Genomic DNA, 25879 nt, shown 5'->3' on the forward strand with positions numbered 1-25879 from the left:
CCAAGTTTAACTCACTGTTTGAGTGTGGTGCCACATTAGTACGTGATCCAACCCAGAAAGCGCCCAGTATCTAGCCAACAAGTAGGTGAAAAATGCGAAAGTATGAGACAGATGATGGCAAATACCAGACCTAACCCTGACCTAACCGCTGTTATCCTCTAAAATATAGATTGAATCCAGGATTAACTCACTGTTTCAGTGTGGTACCATATTACTACGTGATCCAAACCAGAAAACGCCCCGGATCTGGCCAACAAGTATGCGAAAAATGCGAAAGTATGAGCCAGATGATGTCAAATTCCAGACCTAACCCAAACCTAACCGGTGTTACCCTCTAATATATAGATCGAATCCAGGATTACTTTACCGTTTCAGTGCGGTACCACACTACTACCTGATCCAACCCAGAAAGCGCCCAGGATCTGGCCAACAAGAATGCGAAAAATGCGAAAATATGAGCCTGATTTCGGCAGACCTAACCCTGACCTAACCGGTGTTATCCTCTAAAATATAGATTGAATCCAGGCTTAGCTCACTGTTTGAGTGTGGTGCCACATTACTACGTGATCCGACCCAGAAAACGCCCTGGATCTGGCCAACAAGTATGCGAAAATTGCGAAAGTATGAGGCAGAAGGTGGCAAATACCAGACCTAACCCAAACCTAACCGGTGTTACCCTCTAATATATAGATCGAATCCAGGATTAACTCACTGCTGCAGTGTGGAACCACATTACTACGTGATCCAAACCAGAAAGCGCCCAGTATCTGGCCAACAATTAGGTGAAAAATGCGAAAGTATGAGACAGATGATGGCAAATACCAGACCTAACCCTGACCTAACCGGTGTTATCCTCTAAAATATAGATTGTATCCAGGTTTAACTCACTGTTTGAGTGCGGTACCACACTACTACCTGATACAACCCAGACAACGCCCAGGATCTGGCCAACAAGTAGGCGAAAAATGCGAAGGTATGAGCCAGATTACGGCAAATACCAGACCTAACCCTGACCTAACCGGTGTTACCCTCTAATATATAGATCGTATCCAGGATTAACTCACTGTTTCAGTGTGGTACCACATTACTACGTGATCCAAACCAGAAAAAGCCAGCATTTGGCCAACAATTATGCGAAAAAGGTGAAAGTATGAGCGAGATAATGGCGAATCCCAGACCTGACCCAGACCTAACCGGTTTTATCCTCTACAATATAGATTGAATCCACGATTAACACACTGTTTCAGTGTGGTACCATATTACTACGTGGTCCAAACCAGAAAACGCCCAGGATCTGGCCAACAAGTATGCGAAAAATGCGAAAGTATGAGCCAGACGATGGCAAATACGTGACCTAACCCAAACCTAACCGGTGTTACCCTCTAAAATATAGATTGTATCCAGGTTTAACTCACTGTTGCAGTGTGGAACCTCATTACTACGTGATCCAAACCAGAAAACGCCCAGGATCTGGCCAATAAGTATGCGAAAAATGCGAAACTATGAGCCAGATGATGGCAAATACCAGACCTAACCCTGACTTAACAGGTGTTATCCTCTAAAATATAGATTGAATCCAGGTTTAACTCACGGTTTCAGAGTGGTTCTATATTACTACGTGATCCAAACCAGAAAACGCCCAGGACCTGGCCAACAAGTATGCGAAATATGCGAAAGAATGCGCCGGATGATGACAAATACCAGACCTAACCCAGACCTAACCGGTGTTACCCTGTAATAAATAGATCGAATCCAGGATTAACTCACAGCTTCAGTGTAGTACCACATTACTACGTGATCCAAACCAGAAAAAGCCAGCATTTGGCCAACAATTAAGCGAAAAAGGTGAAAGTATGAGCGAGATGATGGCAAATACCAGACCTAACCCTGACCTAACCGGTGTTATCCTCTAAAATATAGATTGTATCCAGGTTTAACTCACTGTTGCTGTGTGGAACCACATTACTACGTGACCCAATCCAGAAAACGCCCAGGATCTGACCAATAAGTATGCGAAAAATGCGAAACTATGAGCCAGATGATGGCAAATACCAGACCTAACCCTGACCTAACCGGTGTTATCCCCTAAAATATAGATTGAATCCAAGTTTAGCTCACTGTTTGAGTGTGGTGCCATATTACTACGTGATCCAACCCAGAAAGCGCCCAGTATCTGGGCAACAAGTAGGTGAGAAATGCGTACGTATGAGACAGGTGATGGCAAATACCAGACCTAACCCTGACCTAACCGCTGTTATCCTCTAAAATATAGATTGTATCCAGGTTTAACTCACTGTTTCAGTGTGGTACCACATTACTACGTGATCCAAACCAGAAAAAGCCAGCATTTGGCCAACAATTATGCGAAAAAGGTGAAAGTATGAGCGAGATGATGGCGAATCCCAGACCTGACCCAGACCTAACCGGTTTTATCCTCTAAAATATAGATTGTATCCAGGTTTAACTCACTGTTTCAGTGTGGTACCTTATTACTACCTGATCCAAACCAGAAAACGCCCAGGATCTGGCCAACAAGTATGCGAAAAATGCGAAAGTATGAGCCAGATGATGTCAAATACCAGACCTAACCCAAACCTAACTGGTGTTACCCTCTAATATATAGATCGAATCCAGGATTACTTTACTGTTTCAGTGCGGTTCCACACTACTACCTGATCCAACCCAGAAAAAGCCCAGGTTCTGGCCAACAAGTATGCGAAAAATGCGAAAGTATGAGACAGACGATGGCAAATACCAGTCCTAACCCTGACCTAACCGGTGTTATCCTCTAAAGTATAGATTGTATCCAGGTTTAACTCACTGTTCCAGAGTGGTTCTACATTACTACGTGATCCAAACCAGAAAACGCCCAGGATCAGGCTGACAAGTATGCGAAAAATGCGAAAGTATGGCCCAGATGATGGCAAATACCAGACCTAACCCTGACTTAACCGGTGTTATCCTCTAAAATTTAGATTGGATCCACGTTTAACTCACTGTTTCAGAGTGGATCTACATTACTACGTGATCCAAACCAGAAAACGCCCAGGATCTGGCCAACAAGTATGCGAAAAATGCGAAAGTATGGCCCAGATGATGGCAAATACCAGACCTAACCCTGACTTAACCGGTGTTATCCTCTAAAATATAGATTGGATCCACGTTTAACTCACTGTTTCAGAGTGGATCTACATTACTACGTGATCCAAACCAGAAAACGCCCAGGATCTGGCCAACAAGTATGCGAAAAATGCGAAAGTATGAGCCAGAAGATGGCAAATATCAAACCTAACCCTGACCTAACCGGTGTCATCCTCTAAAATATAGATCGAATCCAAGATAAACTCAATGTTTCAGTGTGGTACCACATTACTACGTGATCCAATCCAGAAAACGCCCTGGATCTGGCCAACAAGTATGCCAAAAATGCGAAAGTATGAGGCAGACGATGGCAAATACCAGTCCCAACCCTGACCTAACCGGTGTTATCCTCTAAAATATAGATTGAATTCAGGTTTAACTCACTGTTTGAGTGTGGTGCCACATTACTACGTGATCCATCCCAGAAAGCGCCCAGTATCTGGCCAAAAAGTATGTGAAAATTGCGAAAGTATAAGACAGATGCTGGCAAATACCAGAACTAACCCTGACCTAACCGCAGTTATCCTCTAAAATATACATTGAATCCAGGATTAACTCACTGCTGCAGTGTGGAGCTACATTACTACATGATCCAAACCAGAAAACGCCCTGGATCTGGCCAACAAGTATGCCAAAAATGCGAAAGTATGAGGCAGACGATGGCAAATACCAGTCCTAACCCTGACCTAACCGGTGTTATCCTCTAAAATATAGATTGAATCCAGGTTTAACTCACTGTTTGAGTGTGGTGCCACATTACTACGTGATCCAACCCACAAAGCGCCCAGGATCTGCCCAACACATATGCGAAAAATTCGAAAGCATGAGCCAGATGATAGCAAATACCAGACCTAACCCTGACCTAACCGGTGTTATCCTCTAAAATATAGATTGAATCCAGGTTTAACTCACTGTTTCAGTGTGGTTGTACATTACTACGTGATCCAAACCAGAAAACGCCCACGATCTGGCCAACAAGTATGCGAATAATGCGAAAATATGATCCAGATTATGGCAAATACCAGACCTAGCCCTGACCTAACCGGTGTCATCCTCTAAAATATAGATCGAATCCAAGATAAACTCAATGTTTCAGTGTGGTACCACATTACTACGTGATCCAATCCAGAAAACGCCCTGGATCTGGCCAACAAGTATGCCAAAAATGCGAAAGTATGAGGCAGACGATGGCAAATACCAGTCCCAACCCTGACCTAACCGGTGTTATCCTCTAAAATATAGATTGAATTCAGGTTTAACTCACTGTTTGAGTGTGGTGCCACATTACTATGTGATCCAACCCAGAAAGCGCCCAGTATCTGGCCAACAAGTAGGTGAAAAATGCGAACGTATGAGACAGATGATGGCAAATACCAGACCTAACCCTGACCTAACTGCTGTTATCCTCTAAAATATAGATTGTATCCAGGTTAAACTCACTGTTTCAGTGTGGAACCACATTACTACGTGATCCAAACCAGAAAAAGCCAGCATTTGGCCAACAATTATGCGAAAAAGGTGAAAGTATGAGCGAGATGATGGCGAATCCCAGACCTGACCCAGACCTAACCGGTGTTATCCTCTAAAATACAAATTGTATCCAGGTTTAACTCACTGTTGCAGTGTGGAACCTCATTACTACGTGATCCAAACCAGAAAACGCCCAGGATCTGGCCAATAAGTATGCGAAAAATGCGAAACTATGAGCCAGATGATGGCAAATACCAGACCTAACCCTGACCTAGCCGGTGTTATCCTCTAAAATATAGATTGGATCCAGGTTTAACTCACGGTTTCAGAGTGGTTCTATATTACTACCTGATCCAAACCAGAAAAAGCCAGCGTTTGGCCAACAATTATGCGAAAAAGGTGAAAGTATGAGCGAGATGATGGTGAATCCCAGACCTGACCCAGACCTAACCGGTGTTATCCTCTAAAATATAGATTTTATCCAGGTTTAACTCACTGTTTCAGAGCGGTTCTACATTACTACGTGATCCAAACCATAAAACGCGCAAGATCTGGCCAACATTTATGCGAAATATGCAAAAGTATGGGCCAGGTAATATCAAATACCAGAGCTAACCCATACCTAACCGGTGTTACCCTCTAATATATAGATCGAATCCAGGATTAATTCACTGTTTCAGTGTGGCATGACACTACAACGAGATCCAACCCAGAAAACGCCCAGGATCTGGCCAAAAAGTATGCGAGAAATGCGAAAGTATGAGGCAGACGATGGCAAATACCAGACCTAACCCTGACCTAACCGGTGTTATCCTCTAAATTTAGATTGAATCCAAGTTTAACTCACTGTTTGAGTGTGGTGCCACATTAGTACGTGATCCAACCCAGAAAGCGCCCAGTATCTAGCCAACAAGTAGGTGAAAAATGCGAAAGTATGAGACAGATGATGGCAAATACCAGACCTAACCCTGACCTAACCGCTGTTATCCTCTAAAATATAGATTGAATCCAGGATTAACTCACTGTTTCAGTGTGGTACCATATTACTACGTGATCCAAACCAGAAAACGCCCCGGATCTGGCCAACAAGTATGCGATAAATGCGAAAGTATGATCCAGATGATGTCAAATACCAGACCTAACCCAAACCTAACCGGTGTTACCCTCTAATATATAGATCGAATCCAGGATTACTTTACTGTTTCAGTGGGGTACCACACTACTACCTGATCCAACCCAGAAAACGCCCAGGATCTGGCCAACAAGCATGCGAAAAATGCGAAAATATGAGCCTGATTTCGGCAGACCTAACCCTGACCTAACCGGTGTTATCCTCTAAAATATAGATTGAATCCAGGCTTAGCTCACTGTTTGAGTGTGGTGCCACATTACTACGTGATCCGACCCAGAAAACGCCCTGGATCTGGCCAACAAGTATGCGAAAAATGCGAAAGTATGAGGCAGACGGTGGCAAATGCCAGACCTAACCCAAACCTAACCGGTGTTACCCTCTAATATATAGATCGAATCCAGGATTACTTTACTGTTTCAGTGCAGTTCCACACTACTACCTGATCCAACCCAGAAAACGCCCAGGATCTGGCCAACAAGTATGCGAAAAATGCGAAAGTATGAGGCAGACGGTGGCAAATACCAGACCCAACCCTGACCTAACCGGTGTTATCCTCTAAAATATAGATTGAATCCAGGTTTAACTCACTGTTTGAGTGTGGTGCCACATTACTACGTGATCCAACCCAGAAAGCGCCCAGTATCTGGCCAAAAAGTAGGTGAAAAATGCGAAAGTATAAGACAGATGCTGGCAAATACCAGAACTAACCCTGACCTAACAGCTGTTATCCTCTAAAATATACATTGAATCCAGGATTAACTCACTGCTGCAGTGTGGAACCACATTACTACGTGATCCAAACCAGAAAACACCCAGGATCTGCCCAACAAATATGCGGAAAATTCGAAAGCATGAGCCAGATGATGGCAAATACCAGACCTAACCCTGACCTAACCGCTGTTATCCTCTAAAATATAGAATGAATCCAGGATTAACTCACTGCTGCAGTGTGGAACCACATTACTACGTGATCCAAACCAGAAAGCTCCCAGTATCTGGCCGACAATTAGGTGAAAAATGCGAAAGTATGAGACAGATGATGGCAAATACCAGACCTAACCCTGACCTAACCGGTGTTATCCTCTAAAATATAGATTGTATCCAGGTTTAACTCACTGTTTGAGTGCGGTACCACACTACTACCTGATACAACCCAGAAAACGCCCAGGATCTGGCCAACAAGTATGCGAAAAATGCGAAAGTATGAGGCAGACGGTGGCAAATACCAGACCCAACCCTGACCTAACCGGTGTTATCCTCTAACATATAGATTGAATCCAGGTTTAACTCACTGTTTGAGTGTGGTGCCACATTACTACGTGATCCAACCCAGAAAGCGCCCAGGATCTGCCCAACAAATATGCGAAAAATTCGAAAGCATGAGCCAGATGATAGCAAATACCAGACCTAACCCTGACCTAACCGGTGTTATCCTCTAAAATATAGATTGAATCCAGGTTTATCTCACTGTTTCAGTGTGGTTGTACATTACTACGTGATCCAAACCAGAAAACGCCCAGGACCTGGCCAACAAGTATGCGAAATATGCGACAGTATGCGCCGGATGATGGCAAATACCAGACCTAACCCTGACGTAACCGGTGTTCCCTTCTAATATATAGGTCGAATCCAAGTTTAGCTCACTGTTTGAGTGTGGTGCCACATTACTACGTGATCCAACCCAGAAAGCGCCCAGTATCTGGCCAACAAGTAGGTGAAAAATGCGAACGTATGAGCCAGATGATGGCAAATACCAGACCTAACCCTGACCTAACCGCTGTTATCCTCTAAAATATAGAATGAATCCAGGATTAACTCACTGCTGCAGTGTGGAACCACATTACTACGTGATCCAAACCAGAAAGCGCCCAGTATCTGGCCAACAATTAGGTGAAAAATGCGAAAGTATGAGACAGATGATGGCAAATACCAGACCTAACCCTGACCTAACCGGTGTTATCCTCTAAAATATAGATTGTATCCAGGTTTAACTCACTGTTTGAGTGCGGTACCACACTACTACCTGATACAACCCAGAAAACGCCCAGGATCTGGCCAACAAGTAGGCGAAAAATGCGAAGGTATGAGCCAGATTACGGCAAATACCAGACCTAACCCTGACCTAACCGGTGTTACCCTCTAATATATAGATCGTATCCAGGATTAACTCACTTTTTCAGTGTGGTACCACATTACTACGTGATCCAAACCAGAAAACGCCATGGAGCTGGCCAACAAGTATGCGAAAAATGCGAAAGTATGAGGCAGACGGTGGCAAATACCAGACCCAACCCTGACCTAACAGCTGTTATCCTCTAAAATATACATTGAATCCAGGATTAACTCACTGCTGCAGTGTGGAACCACATTACTACGTGATCCAAACCAGAAAACACCCAGGATCTGCCCAACAAATATGCGAAAAATTCGAAAGCATGAGCCAGATGATGGCAAATACCAGACCTAACCCTGACCTAACCGCTGTTATCCTCTAAAATATAGAATGAATCCAGGATTAACTCACTGCTGCAGTGTGGAACCACATTACTACGTGATCCAAACCAGAAAACGCCCTGGATCTGGCCAACAAGTATGCCAAAAATGCGAAAGTATGAGGCAGACGATGGCAAATACCAGTCCTAACCCTGACCTAACCGGTGTTATCCTCTAAAATATAGATTGAATCCAGGTTTAACTCAATGTTTCAGTGTGGGACCACATTACTACGTGATCCAACCCAGAAAGCGCCCAGGATCTGCCCAACAAATATGCGAAAAATTCGAAAGCATGAGCCAGATGATGGCAAATACCAGAACTAACCCTGACCTAACCGGTGTTATCCTCCAAAATATAGATTGAATCCAGGTTTAACTCACTGTTTGAGTGTGGTGCCACATTACTACGTGATCCAACCCAGAAAGCGCCCAGTATGTGGCAAACAAGTAGGTGAAAAATGCGAAAGTATTAGACAGATGATGGCAAATACCAAACCTAACCCTGACCTAACCGCTGTTATCCTCTAAAATATAGATTGAATCCTGGATTAACTCACTGTTTCAGTGTGGTACCATATTACTACGTGATCCAAACCAGAAAACGCCCAGGATCTGGCCAATAAATGTGCGAAAAATGCGAAACTATGAGCCTGATGATGGCAAATACCAGACCTAACCCTGACCTAGCCGGTGTTATCCTCTAAAATATAGATTGAATCCAGGTTTAACTCATGTGGCAGTGTGCTACCACATTACTACGTGATCCAAATCAGAAAACGCCCTGGATCTGGCCAACAAGTATGCGAAAAATGCGAAAGTATGAGCCAGATGATGGCAAATACCAGACCTAACCCTGACCTAACCGGTGTTATCCTCTAAAATATAGATTGTTTCCAGGTTTAACTCACTGTTGCAGTATGAAACCACATTACTACGTGATCCAATCCAGAAAACGCCCAGGATCTGGCCAATAAGTATGCGAGAAATGCGAAACTATGAGCCAGATGATGGCAAATACCAGACCTTACCCTGACCTAACCGGTGTTATCCTCTAAAATATAGATTGAATCCAAGTTTAGCTCACTGTTTGAGTGTGGTGCCACATTAGTACATGATCCAACCCAGAAAGCGCCCAGTATCTAGCCAACAAGTAGGTGAAAAATGCGAAAGTATGAGACAGATGATGGCAAATACCAGACCTAACCCTGACCTAACCGCTGTTATCCTCTAAAATATAGATTGAATCCAGGATTAGCTCACTGTTTCAGTGTGGTACCATATTACTACGTGATCCAACCCAGAAAGCGCCCAGTATCTAGCCAACAAATAGGTGAAAAATGCGAAAGTATGAGACAGATGATGGCAAATACCAGACCCAACCCTGACCTAGCCGGTGTTACCCTCTAATATATAGATCGAATCCAGGTTTAACTCACTGTTTGAGTGTGGTGCCACATTACTACGTGATCCAACCCAGAAAGCGCCCAGTATCTGGCCAACAAGTAGGTGAAAAATGCGAAAGTATGAGCCAGATTACGGGAAATACCAGACCTAACCCTGACAAAACCGGTGTTACCCTCTAATATATAGATCGTATCCACGATTAACTCACTGTTTCAGTGTGGTGCCACATTACTACGTGATCCAAACCAGAAAACGCCCTGGATCTGGCCAACAAGTATGCGAAAAATGCGAAAGTATGAGGCAGACGGTGGCAAATACCAGACCCAACCCAGACCTAACCGCTGTTATCCTCTAAAATATAGATTGAATCCAGGATTAACTCACTGTTTCAGTGTGGTACCATATTACTACGTGATCCAAACCAGAAAACGCCCAGTATCTAGCCAACAAGTAGGTGAAAAATGCGAAAGTATGAGACAGATGATGGCAAATACCAGACCTAACCCAAACCTAACCGGTGTTACCCTCTAATATATAGATCGAATCCAGGATTACTTTACTGTTTCAGTGCGGTACCACACTACTACCTGATCCAACACAGAAAACGCCCAGGATCTGGCCAACAAGTATGCGAAAAATGCGAAAATATGAGCCAGATTTCGGCAGACCTAACCCTGACCTAACCGGTGTTATCCTCTAAAATATAGATTGAATCCACGTTTAACTCACTGTTTCAGAGTAGATCTACATTACTACGTGATCCAAACCAGAAAACGCCCAGGACCTGGCCAACAAGTATGCGAAATATGCGATAGTATGCGCCGGATGATGGCAAATACCAGACCTAATCCTGACGTAACCGGTGTTCCCCTCTAATATATAGATCGAATCCAGTTTTAACTCAGTGTTTGAGTGTGGTGCCACATTACTACGTGTTCCGACCCAGGAAACGCCCAGGATCTGGCCAACAAGTAGGTGAAAAATGCGAAAGTATGAGCCAGAAGATGGCAAATACCAGACCTAACCCAAACCTAACCGGTGTTACCCTCTAATATATAGATCGAATCCAGGTTTAACTCACTGTTTGAGTGTGGTGCCACATTATTACGTGATCCAACCCAGAAAGCGCCCAGTATCTGGCCAACAAGTAGGTGAAAAATGCGAAAGTATGAGCCAGATGATGACAAATACCAGACCTAACCCAAACCAAACCGGTGTTGCCCTCTCATATATAGATCGAATCCAGGATTACTTCACTGTTTCAGTGCGGTACCACACTACTACTTGATCCAACCCAGAAAACGCCCAGGATCTGGCCAACAAGTATGCCTAAAATGCGAAAATATGAGCCAGATTATGGCAAATACCAGACCTAACTCAGACTTATCGGGGGTTATCCTCTAATGTATTAATCGGACCCAGGTTTAATTGCCTGTTTCGGTGTGGTACCACATTACTACGTGATCCAAACAAGAAAAAGCCCAGGATCTGGCCAACAAGTATGCGAAAAATGCGAAAGTATGAGGCAGGCGGTGGCAAATACCAGACCTAACCCTGACCTAACAGGTGTTATCCTCTAAAATATAGATTGAATCAAGGTTTAACTCACTGTTTCAGAGTAGTTCTACATTACTACGTGATCAAAACCATAAAACGCCCTGGATCTGGCCAAGAAGTATGCGAAAAATGCGAAAGTATGAGCCAGATGATGACAAATACCAGACCTAACCCTGACCTAACCGGTGTTATCCTCTAAAATATAGATTGTATCCAGGTTTAACTCACTGTTGCATTGTGAAACCACATTACTACGTGATCCAATCCAGAAAATGCCCAGTATCTGGCCAACAAGTAGGTGAAAAATGCGAAAGTATGAGACAGATGATGGCAAATACCACACCTAACCCTGACCTAACAGGTGTTATCCTCTAATATATAGATTGAATCCAGGTTTAACTCATGTGGCAGTGTGGTACCACATTACTACGTGATCCAAACCAGAAAACGCTCTGGATCTGGCCAACAGGTATGCGAAAAATGCGAAAGTATGAGCCACATTACGGCAAATACCAGACCTAACCCTGACCTAACCGGTGTTACCCTCTAATATATAGATCGTATCCAGGATTACTTTACTGTTTCAGTGCGGTTCCACACTACTACCTGATCCAACCCAGAAAACGCCCAGGATCTGGCCAACAAGTATGCGAAAAATGCGAAGGTATGAGCCAGATTACGGCAAATACCAGACCTAACCCTGACCTAACCGGTGTTACCCTCTAATATATAGATCGTATCCAGGATTAACTCACTTTTTCAGTGTGGTACCACATTACTACGTGATCCAAACCAGAAAACGCCATGGATCTGGCCAACAAGTATGCGAAAAATGCGAAAGCATGAGCCAGATGATGGCAAATACCAGACCTAACCCTGACCTAACCGGTGTTATCCTCTAAAATATAGATTGAATCCAGGTTTAACTCACTGTTTCAGAGTGGTTGTACATTACTACGTGATCCAAACCAGAAAACGCCCAGGTTCTGGCCAACAAGTATGCGAATAATGCGAAAACATGAGCCAGATTATGGCAAATACCAGACCTAACCCCGACCTAGCCGGTGTCATCCTCTAAAACACAGATTGAATCCAGGTTTAACTCACTGTTTCAGTGTGGTACCACACTACTACGTGATCCAACCCAGAAAAAGCCCAGCATCTGGCCAACAAGTATGCGATAGAAGCGAAATTATGTTCCAGATGAGGGCAAATCCCAGACCTAACCCTCACCTATCCGGTGTTATCCTCTAAAATATAGATTGAATCCCGGTTTAACCCACTGTTTCAGTATGGTACCACATTACTACGTGATCCAACCCAGAAAACGCCCAGAATCTGTCCAACAAGTATGCGAAAAATGCGAAAGCATGAGCCAGATGATGGCAAATACCAGACCTAACCCTGACCTAACCGGTGTTATCCTCTAAAATATAGATCGAATCCAGGATTACTTCACTGTTTCAGTGCGGTACCACACTACTACTTGATCCAACCCAGAAAACGCCCAGGATCTGGCCAACAAGTATGCAAAAAATGCGAAAGTATGAGACAGATGATGGCAAATACCAGACCTAACCCTGACCTAACCGGTGTTATCCTCTAAAATATAGATTGTATCCAGGTTTAACTCACTGTTGCATTGTGAAACCACATTACTACGTGATCCATACCAGAAAATGCCCAGTATCTGGCCAACAAGTAGGTGAAAAATGCGAAAGTATGAGACAGATGATGGCAAATACCAGACCTAACCCTGACCTAACCGGTGTTATCCTCTAAAATATAGATCGAATCCAGGATTACTTCACTGTTTCAGTGCGGTACCACACTACTACGTGATCCAACCCAGAAAAAGCCCAGCATCTGGCCAACAAGTATGCGATAGAAGCGAAATTATGTTCCAGATGAGGGCAAATCCCAGACCTAACCCTCACCTATCCGGTGTTATCCTCTAAAATATAGATTGAATCCCGGTTTAACCCACTGTTTCAGTATGGTACCACATTACTACGTGATCCAACCCAGAAAACGCCCAGAATCTGTCCAACAAGTATGCGAAAAATGCGAAAGCATGAGCCAGATGATGGCAAATCCCAGACCTAACCCTCACCTATCCGGTGTTATCCTCTAAAATATAGATCGAATCCAGGATTACTTCACTGTTTCAGTGCGGTACCACACTACTACTTGATCCAACCCAGAAAGCGCCCAGTATCTGGCCAACAAGTAGGTGAAAAATGCGAAAGTATAAGACAGATGATGGCAAATACTAGACCTAACCCTGACCTAACCGCTGCTATCCTCTAAACTATAGATTCAATCCAGGATTAACTCACTGTTTCAGTGTGGTACCATATTACTACGTGATCCAAACCAGAAAACGCCCAGGATCTGGCCAACAAGTATGCGAAAAATGCGAAAGTATGAGACAGATGATGGCAAATACCAGACCTAACCCTGACCTAACCGGTGTTATCCTCTAAAATATAGATTGTATCCAGGTTTAACTCACTGTTGCATTGTGAAACCACATTACTACGTGATCCAAACCAGAAAATGCCCAGTATCTGGCCAACAAGTAGGTGAAAAATGCGAAAGTATGAGACAGATGATGGCAAATACCAAACCTAACCCTGACCTAACAGGTGTTATCCTCTAAAATGTAGATTGAATCCAGGTTTAACTCATGTGGCAGTGTGGTACCACATTACTACGTGATCCAAACCAGAAAACGCACTGGATCTGGCCAACAGGTATGCGAAAAAAGCGAATGTATGAGCCACATTACGGCAAATACCAGACCTAACCCTGACCTAACCGGTGTTACCCTCTAATATATAGATCGTATCCAGGATTAACTCACTTTTTCAGTGTGGTACCACATTACTACGTGATCCAAACCAGAAAACGCCATGGATCTGGCCAACAAGTATGCGAAAAATGCGAAAGTATGAGTCATATTACGGCAAATACCAGACCTAACCCTGACCTAACCGGTGTTACCCTCTAATATATAGATCGTATCCAGGATTAACTCACTTTTTCAGTGTGGTACCACATTACTACGTGATCCAAACCAGAAAACGCCATGGATCTGGCCAACAAGTATGCGAAAAATGCGAAAGTATGAGGCAGAAGGTGGCAAATACCAGACCCAACCCTGACCTAACCGGTGTTATCCTCTAAAATATAGATTGAATCCAGGTTTAACTCACTGTTTCAGAGTGGTTGTACATTACTACGTGATCCAAACCAGAAAACGCCCAGGATCTGGCCAACAAGTATGCGAATAATGCGAAAATATGAGCCAGATTATGGCAAATACCAGACCTAACCCTGACCCAGCCGGTGTTATCCTCTAAAATACAGATTGAATCCAGGTTTAACTCACTGTTTGAGTGTGGTGCCACATTACTACGTGATCCGACCCAGAAAACTCCCCGGATCAGGCCAACAAGTATGCGAAAAATGCGAAAGTTTGAGCCAGATGATGGCAGATACCAGACCTAACCCTGACTTAACCGGTGTTATCCTCTAAAATATAGATTGAATCCAGGTTTAACTCATGTGGCAGTGTGCTACCACATTACTACGTGATCCAAACCAGAAAACGCCCTGGATCTGGCCAACAAGTATGCCAAAAATGCGAAAGTATGAGGCAGACGATGGCAAATACCAGTCCTAACCCTGACCTAACCGGTGTTATCCTCTAAAATATAGATTGAATCCAGGTTTAACTCATGTGGCAGTGTGCTACCACATTACTACGTGATCCAAACCAGAAAACGCCCTGGATCTGGCCAACAAGTATGCCAAAAATGCGAAAGTATGAGGCAGACGATGGCAAATACCAGTCCTAACCCTGACCTAACCGGTGTTATCCTCTAAAATATAGATTGAATCCAGGTTTAACTCACTGTTTCAGAGTGGTTGTACATTACTACGTGATCCAAACCAGAAAACGCCCAGGATCTGGCCAATAAGTATGCGAGAAATGCGAAACTATGAGCCAGATGATGGCAAATACCAGACCTTACCCTGACCTAACCGGTGTTATCCTCTAAAATATAGATTGAATCCAAGTTTAGCTCACTGTTTGAGTGTGGTGCCACATTAGTACATGATCCAACCCAGAAAGCGCCCAGTATCTAGCCAACAAGTAGGTGAAAAATGCGAAAGTATGAGACAGATGATGGCAAATACCAGACCTAACCCTGACCTAACCGCTGTTATCCTCTAAAATATAGATTGAATCCAGGATTAGCTCACTGTTTCAGTGTGGTACCATATTACTACGTGATCCAACCCAGAAAGCGCCCAGTATCTAGCCAACAAATAGGTGAAAAATGCGAAAGTATGAGACAGATGATGGCAAATACCAGACCCAACCCTGACCTAGCCGGTGTTACCCTCTAATATATAGATCGAATCCAGGTTTAACTCACTGTTTGAGTGTGGTGCCACATTACTACGTGATCCAACCCAGAAAGCGCCCAGTATCTGGCCAACAAGTAGGTGAAAAATGCGAAAGTATGAGCCAGATTACGGGAAATACCAGACCTAACCCTGACAAAACCGGTGTTACCCTCTAATATATAGATCGTATCCACGATTAACTCACTGTTTCAGTGTGGTGCCACATTACTACGTGATCCAAACCAGAAAACGCCCTGGATCTGGCCAACAAGTATGCGAAAAATGCGAAAGTATGAGGCAGACGGTGGCAAATACCAGACCCAACCCAGACCTAACCGCTGTTATCCTCTAAAATATAGATTGAATCCAGGATTAACTCACTGTTTCAGTGTGGTACCATATTACTACGTGATCCAAACCAGAAAACGCCCAGTATCTAGCCAACAAGTAGGTGAAAAATGCGAAAGTATGAGACAGATGATGGCAAATACCAGACCTAACCCAAACCTAACCGGTGTTACCCTCTAATATATAGATCGAAACCAGGATTACTTTACTGTTTCAGTGCGGTACCACACTACTACCTGATCCAACACAGAAAACGCCCAGGATCTGGCCAACAAGTATGCGAAAAATGCGAAAATATGAGCCAGATTTCGGCAGACCTAACCCTGACCTAACCGGTGTTATCCTCTAAAATATAGATTGAATCCACGTTTAACTCACTGTTTCAGAGTAGATCTACATTACTACGTGATCCAAACCAGAAAACGCCCAGGACCTGGCCAACAAGTATGCGAAATATGCGATAGTATGCGCCGGATGATGGCAAATACCAGACCTAATCCTGACGTAACCGGTGTTCCCCTCTAATATATAGATCGAATCCAGTTTTAACTCAGTGTTTGAGTGTGGTGCCACATTACTACGTGTTCCGACCCAGGAAACGCCCAGGATCTGGCCAACAAGTAGGTGAAAAATGCGAAAGTATGAGCCAGAAGATGGCAAATACCAGACCTAACCCAAACCTAACCGGTGTTACCCTCTAATATATAGATCGAATCCAGGTTTAACTCACTGTTTGAGTGTGGTGCCACATTATTACGTGATCCAACCCAGAAAGCGCCCAGTATCTGGCCAACAAGTAGGTGAAAAATGCGAAAGTATGAGCCAGATGATGACAAATACCAGACCTAACCCAAACCAAACCGGTGTTGCCCTCTCATATATAGATCGAATCCAGGATTACTTCACTGTTTCAGTGCGGTACCACACTACTACTTGATCCAACCCAGAAAACGCCCAGGATCTGGCCAACAAGTATGCCTAAAATGCGAAAATATGAGCCAGATTATGGCAAATACCAGACCTAACTCAGACTTATCGGGGGTTATCCTCTAATGTATTAATCGGACCCAGGTTTAATTGCCTGTTTCGGTGTGGTACCACATTACTACGTGATCCAAACAAGAAAAAGCCCAGGATCTGGCCAACAAGTATGCGAAAAATGCGAAAGTATGAGGCAGGCGGTGGCAAATACCAGACCTAACCCTGACCTAACAGGTGTTATCCTCTAAAATATAGATTGAATCAAGGTTTAACTCACTGTTTCAGAGTAGTTCTACATTACTACGTGATCAAAACCATAAAACGCCCTGGATCTGGCCAAGAAGTATGCGAAAAATGCGAAAGTATGAGCCAGATGATGACAAATACCAGACCTAACCCTGACCTAACCGGTGTTATCCTCTAAAATATAGATTGTATCCAGGTTTAACTCACTGTTGCATTGTGAAACCACATTACTACGTGATCCAATCCAGAAAATGCCCAGTATCTGGCCAACAAGTAGGTGAAAAATGCGAAAGTATGAGACAGATGATGGCAAATACCACACCTAACCCTGACCTAACAGGTGTTATCCTCTAATATATAGATTGAATCCAGGTTTAACTCATGTGGCAGTGTGGTACCACATTACTACGTGATCCAAACCAGAAAACGCTCTGGATCTGGCCAACAGGTATGCGAAAAATGCGAAAGTATGAGCCACATTACGGCAAATACCAGACCTAACCCTGACCTAACCGGTGTTACCCTCTAATATATAGATCGTATCCAGGATTACTTTACTGTTTCAGTGCGGTTCCACACTACTACCTGATCCAACCCAGAAAACGCCCAGGATCTGGCCAACAAGTATGCGAAAAATGCGAAGGTATGAGCCAGATTACGGCAAATACCAGACCTAACCCTGACCTAACCGGTGTTACCCTCTAATATATAGATCGTATCCAGGATTAACTCACTTTTTCAGTGTGGTACCACATTACTACGTGATCCAAACCAGAAAACGCCATGGATCTGGCCAACAAGTATGCGAAAAATGCGAAAGCATGAGCCAGATGATGGCAAATACCAGACCTAACCCTGACCTAACCGGTGTTATCCTCTAAAATATAGATTGAATCCAGGTTTAACTCACTGTTTCAGAGTGGTTGTACATTACTACGTGATCCAAACCAGAAAACGCCCAGGTTCTGGCCAACAAGTATGCGAATAATGCGAAAACATGAGCCAGATTATGGCAAATACCAGACCTAACCCCGACCTAGCCGGTGTCATCCTCTAAAACACAGATTGAATCCAGGTTTAACTCACTGTTTCAGTGTGGTACCACACTACTACGTGATCCAACCCAGAAAAAGCCCAGCATCTGGCCAACAAGTATGCGATAGAAGCGAAATTATGTTCCAGATGAGGGCAAATCCCAGACCTAACCCTCACCTATCCGGTGTTATCCTCTAAAATATAGATTGAATCCCGGTTTAACCCACTGTTTCAGTATGGTACCACATTACTACGTGATCCAACCCAGAAAACGCCCAGAATCTGTCCAACAAGTATGCGAAAAATGCGAAAGCATGAGCCAGATGATGGCAAATACCAGACCTAACCCTGACCTAACCGGTGTTATCCTCTAAAATATAGATCGAATCCAGGATTACTTCACTGTTTCAGTGCGGTACCACACTACTACTTGATCCAACCCAGAAAACGCCCAGGATCTGGCCAACAAGTATGCAAAAAATGCGAAAGTATGAGACAGATGATGGCAAATACCAGACCTAACCCTGACCTAACCGGTGTTATCCTCTAAAATATAGATTGTATCCAGGTTTAACTCACTGTTGCATTGTGAAACCACATTACTACGTGATCCATACCAGAAAATGCCCAGTATCTGGCCAACAAGTAGGTGAAAAATGCGAAAGTATGAGACAGATGATGGCAAATACCAGACCTAACCCTGACCTAACCGGTGTTATCCTCTAAAATATAGATCGAATCCAGGATTACTTCACTGTTTCAGTGCGGTACCACACTACTACGTGATCCAACCCAGAAAAAGCCCAGCATCTGGCCAACAAGTATGCGATAGAAGCGAAATTATGTTCCAGATGAGGGCAAATCCCAGACCTAACCCTCACCTATCCGGTGTTATCCTCTAAAATATAGATTGAATCCCGGTTTAACCCACTGTTTCAGTATGGTACCACATTACTACGTGATCCAACCCAGAAAACGCCCAGAATCTGTCCAACAAGTATGCGAAAAATGCGAAAGCATGAGCCAGATGATGGCAAATCCCAGACCTAACCCTCACCTATCCGGTGTTATCCTCTAAAATATAGATCGAATCCAGGATTACTTCACTGTTTCAGTGCGGTACCACACTACTACTTGATCCAACCCAGAAAGCGCCCAGTATCTGGCCAACAAGTAGGTGAAAAATGCGAAAGTATAAGACAGATGATGGCAAATACTAGACCTAACCCTGACCTAACCGCTGCTATCCTCTAAACTATAGATTCAATCCAGGATTAACTCACTGTTTCAGTGTGGTACCATATTACTACGTGATCCAAACCAGAAAACGCCCAGGATCTGGCCAACAAGTATGCGAAAAATGCGAAAGTATGAGACAGATGATGGCAAATACCAGACCTAACCCTGACCTAACCGGTGTTATCCTCTAAAATATAGATTGTATCCAGGTTTAACTCACTGTTGCATTGTGAAACCACATTACTACGTGATCCAAACCAGAAAATGCCCAGTATCTGGCCAACAAGTAGGTGAAAAATGCGAAAGTATGAGACAGATGATGGCAAATACCAAACCTAACCCTGACCTAACAGGTGTTATCCTCTAAAATGTAGATTGAATCCAGGTTTAACTCATGTGGCAGTGTGGTACCACATTACTACGTGATCCAAACCAGAAAACGCACTGGATCTGGCCAACAGGTATGCGAAAAAAGCGAATGTATGAGCCACATTACGGCAAATACCAGACCTAACCCTGACCTAACCGGTGTTACCCTCTAATATATAGATCGTATCCAGGATTAACTCACTTTTTCAGTGTGGTACCACATTACTACGTGATCCAAACCAGAAAACGCCATGGATCTGGCCAACAAGTATGCGAAAAATGCGAAAGTATGAGTCATATTACGGCAAATACCAGACCTAACCCTGACCTAACCGGTGTTACCCTCTAATATATAGATCGTATCCAGGATTAACTCACTTTTTCAGTGTGGTACCACATTACTACGTGATCCAAACCAGAAAACGCCATGGATCTGGCCAACAAGTATGCGAAAAATGCGAAAGTATGAGGCAGAAGGTGGCAAATACCAGACCCAACCCTGACCTAACCGGTGTTATCCTCTAAAATATAGATTGAATCCAGGTTTAACTCACTGTTTCAGAGTGGTTGTACATTACTACGTGATCCAAACCAGAAAACGCCCAGGATCTGGCCAACAAGTATGCGAATAATGCGAAAATATGAGCCAGATTATGGCAAATACCAGACCTAACCCTGACCCAGCCGGTGTTATCCTCTAAAATACAGATTGAATCCAGGTTTAACTCACTGTTTGAGTGTGGTGCCACATTACTACGTGATCCGACCCAGAAAACTCCCCGGATCAGGCCAACAAGTATGCGAAAAATGCGAAAGTTTGAGCCAGATGATGGCAGATACCAGACCTAACCCTGACTTAACCGGTGTTATCCTCTAAAATATAGATTGAATCCAGGTTTAACTCATGTGGCAGTGTGCTACCACATTACTACGTGATCCAAACCAGAAAACGCCCTGGATCTGGCCAACAAGTATGCCAAAAATGCGAAAGTATGAGGCAGACGATGGCAAATACCAGTCCTAACCCTGACCTAACCGGTGTTATCCTCTAAAATATAGATTGAATCCAGGTTTAACTCACTGTTTCAGAGTGGTTGTACATTACTACGTGATCCAAACCAGAAAACGCCCAGGATCTGGCCAACAAGTATGCGAATAATGCGAAAATATGAGCCAGATGATGGCAAATACCAGACCTAACCCTGACCGATCCGGTGTCATCCTCTAAAATATAGATCGAATCCAGGATAAACTCAATGTTTCAGTGTGGTACCACATTACTACGTGATCCAACCCAGAAAGCGCCCAGGATCTGCCCAACAAATATGCGAAAAATTCGAAAGCATGAGCCAGATGATGGCAAATACCAGAACTAACCCTGACCTAACCGTTGTTATCCTCTAAAATATAGATTGAATCCAGGTTTAACTCACTGTTTGAGTGTGGTGCCACATTACTACGTGATCCAACCCAGAAAGCGCCCAGTATCTGGCCAACAAGTAGGTGAAAAATGCGAAAGTATAAGGCAGATGATGGCAAATACCAAACCTAACCCTGACCTAACCGCTGTTATCCTCTAAAATATAGATTGAATCCTGGATTAACTCACTGTTTCAGTGTGGTACCATATTACTACGTGATCCAAACCAGAAAACGCCCAGGATCTGGCCAATAAGTATGCGAAAAATGCGAAAGTATGAGACAGATGTTGGCAAATACCAGAACTAACCCTGACCTGACCGCTGTTATCCTCTAAAATATAGATTGAATCCAGGATTAACTCACTGTTGCAGTGTGGAACCACATTACTACGTGATCCAAACCAGAAAACGCCCAGGATCTGCCCAACAAGTATGCGAAAAATTCGAAAGCATGAGCCACATGATGGCAAATACCAGACCTAACCCTGACCTAACCGGTGTTATCCTCTAAAATATAGATTGAATCAAGGTTTAACTCACTGTTTCAGAGTGGTTATAAATTACTACGTGATCCAAACCATAAAACGCCCAGGATCTGGCCAAGAAGTATGCGAAAAATGCGAAAGTATGAGCCAGATGATGGCAAATACCAGACCTAACCCTGACCTAACCGGTGTTATCCTCTAAAATATAGATCGAATCCAGGATTACTTCACTGTTTCAGTGCGGTACCGCACTACTACTTGATCCAACCCAGAAAACGCCCAGGATCTGGCCAACAAGTATGCAAAAAATGCGAAAATATGAGCCAGATTATGGCAAATACAAGACCTAACCCTGACCTAACCGGTGTTACCCTCTAATATATAGATCGTATCCAGGATTAACTCACTGTTTCAGAATGGTACCACATTACTACGTGATCCAAACCATAAAACGCCCAGGATCTGGCCAACAAGTATGCGAAAAATTCGAAAGCATGAGCCAGATGATGGCAAATACCAGACCTAACCCTGACCTAACCGGTGTTATCCTCTAAAATATAGATCGAATCCAGGATTACTTCACTGTTTCAGTGCGGTACCACACTACTACTTGATCCAACCCAGAAAACGCCCAGGATCTGGCCAACAAGTATGCAAAAAATGCGAAAATATGAGCCAGATTATGGCAAATACAAGACCTAACCCTGACCTAACCGGTGTTACCCTCTAATATATAGATCGTATCCAGGATTAACTCACTGTTTCAGTGTGGTACCATATTACTACGTGATCCAAACCAGAAAACGCCCAGGCTCTGGCCAAAAAGTATGGGAAAAATGCGAAAGTATGAGGCAGGCGATGGCAAATACCAGACCTAACCCTGACCTAACCGGTGTTATCCTCTAAAATATAGATTGAATCCAGGTTTAACTCACTGTTTGAGTGTGGTGCCACATTGCTACGTGATCCAAACCAGAAATCGCCCAGGATCTGGCAAACAAGTATGCGAAAAATGCGAAAGTATTAGCCAGATGATGGCAAATACCAGACCTAACCCTGACCTAACCGGTGTCATCCCCTAAAATATAGATTGTATCCAGGTTTAACTCACTGTTGCAGTGTGGAACCTCATTACTACGTGATCCAATCCAGAAAACGTCCAGGATCTCGCCAACAAGTATGCGAAAAATGCGAAAGTATGAGGCAGGCGATGGCAAATACCAAACCTAACCCTGACCTAAAAGGTGTCATCCTCTAAAATATAGATCGAATCCAAGATAAACTCACTGTTTGAGTGTGGTGCCACATTGCTACGTGATCCAAACCAGAAATCGCCCAGGATCTGGCAAACAAGTATGCGAAAAATGCGAAAGTATTAGCCAGATGATGGCAAATACCAGACCTAACCCTGACCTAACCGGTGTCATCCCCTAAAATATAGATTGTATCCAGGTTTAACTCACTGTTGCAGTGTGGAACCTCATTACTACGTGATCCAATCCAGAAAACGTCCAGGATCTCGCCAACAAGTATGCGAAAAATGCGAAAGTATGAGGCAGGCGATGGCAAATACCAGACCTAACCCTGACCTAACCGGTGTTATCCTCTAAAATATAGATTGAATCCAGGTTTAACTCACTGTTTGAGTGTGGTGCCACATTACTACGTGATCCAACCCAGAAAGCGCCCAGTATCTGGCCAACAAGTAGGTGAAAAATGCGAAAGTATAAGACAGATGATGGCAAATACTAGACCTAACCCTGACCTAACCGCTGCTATCCTCTAAACTATAGATTCAATCCAGGATTAACTCACTGTTTCAGTGTGGTACCATATTACTACGTGATCCAAACCAGAAAACGCCCAGGATCTGGCCAACAAGTATGCGAAAAATGCGAAAGTATGAGACAGATGATGGCAAATACCAGACCTAACCCTGACCTAACCGGTGTTATCCTCTAAAATATAGATTGTATCCAGGTTTAACTCACTGTTGCATTGTGAAACCACATTACTACGTGATCCAAACCAGAAAATGCCCAGTATCTGGCCAACAAGTAGGTGAAAAATGCGAAAGTATGAGACAGATGATGGCAAATACCAAACCTAACCCTGACCTAACAGGTGTTATCCTCTAAAATATAGATTGAATCCAGGTTTAACTCATGTGGCAGTGTGGTACCACATTACTACGTGATCCAAACCAGAAAACGCACTGGATCTGGCCAACAGGTATGCGAAAAAAGCGAATGTATGAGCCACATTACGGCAAATACCAGACCTAACCCTGACCTAACCGGTGTTACCCTCTAATATATAGATCGTATCCAGGATTAACTCACTTTTTCAGTGTGGTACCACATTACTACGTGATCCAAACCAGAAAACGCCATGGATCTGGCCAACAAGTATGCGAAAAATGCGAAAGTATGAGTCATATTACGGCAAATACCAGACCTAACCCTGACCTAACCGGTGTTACCCTCTAATATATAGATCGTATCCAGGATTAACTCACTTTTTCAGTGTGGTACCACATTACTACGTGATCCAAACCAGAAAACGCCATGGATCTGGCCAACAAGTATGCGAAAAATGCGAAAGTATGAGGCAGAAGGTGGCAAATACCAGACCCAACCCTGACCTAACCGGTGTTATCCTCTAAAATATAGATTGAATCCAGGTTTAACTCACTGTTTCAGAGTGGTTGTACATTACTACGTGATCCAAACCAGAAAACGCCCAGGATCTGGCCAACAAGTATGCGAATAATGCGAAAATATGAGCCAGATTATGGCAAATACCAGACCTAACCCTGACCCAGCCGGTGTTATCCTCTAAAATACAGATTGAATCCAGGTTTAACTCACTGTTTGAGTGTGGTGCCACATTACTACGTGATCCGACCCAGAAAACTCCCCGGATCAGGCCAACAAGTATGCGAAAAATGCGAAAGTTTGAGCCAGATGATGGCAGATACCAGACCTAACCCTGACGTAACCGGTGTTATCCTCTAAAATATAGATTGAATCCAGGTTTAACTCATGTGGCAGTGTGCTACCACATTACTACGTGATCCAAACCAGAAAACGCCCTGGATCTGGCCAACAAGTATGCCAAAAATGCGAAAGTATGAGGCAGACGATGGCAAATACCAGTCCTAACCCTGACCTAACCGGTGTTATCCTCTAAAATATAGATTGAATCCAGGTTTAACTCACTGTTTCAGAGTGGTTGTACATTACTACGTGATGCAAACCAGAAAACGCCCAGGATCTGGCCAACAAGTATGCGAATAATGCGAAAATATGAGCCAGATGATGGCAAATACCAGACCTAACCCTGACCGATCCGGTGTCATCCTCTAAAATATAGATCGAATCCAGGATAAACTCAATGTTTCAGTGTGGTACCACATTACTACGTGATCCAACCCAGAAAGCGCCCAGGATCTGCCCAACAAATATGCGAAAAATTCGAAAGCATGAGCCAGATGATGGCAAATACCAGAACTAACCCTGACCTAACCGTTGTTATCCTCTAAAATATAAATTGAATCCAGGTTTAACTCACTGTTTGAGTGTGGTGCCACATTACTACGTGATCCAACCCAGAAAGCGCCCAGTATCTGGCCAACAAGTAGGTGAAAAATGCGAAAGTATAAGGCAGATGATGGCAAATACCAAACCTAACCCTGACCTAACCGCTGTTATCCTCTAAAATATAGATTGAATCCTGGATTAACTCACTGTTTCAGTGTGGTACCATATTACTACGTGATCCAAACCAGAAAACGCCCAGGATCTGGCCAATAAGTATGCGAAAAATGCGAAAGTTTGAGCCAGATGATGGCAGATACCAGACCTAACCCTGACTTAACCGGTGTTATCCTCTAAAATATAGATTGAATCCAGGTTAAGCTCACTGTTTCAGTGTGGTACCACATTACTACGTGATCCAAACCAGAAAAAGCCAGCATTTGGCCAACAATTATGCGAAAAAGGTGAAAGTATGAGCGAGATGATGGCGAATCCCAGACCTGACCCAGACCTAACCGGTGTTATCCTCTAAAATATAGATTTTATCCAAGTTTAACTCACTGTTTCAGAGTGGTTCTACATTACTACGTGATCCAAA

The sequence above is a fragment of the Colletes latitarsis genome, chromosome 12, assembly GCF_051014445.1.
Source record: "Colletes latitarsis isolate SP2378_abdomen chromosome 12, iyColLati1, whole genome shotgun sequence".
Taxonomy (NCBI): Eukaryota; Metazoa; Arthropoda; class Insecta; order Hymenoptera; family Colletidae; genus Colletes; species Colletes latitarsis.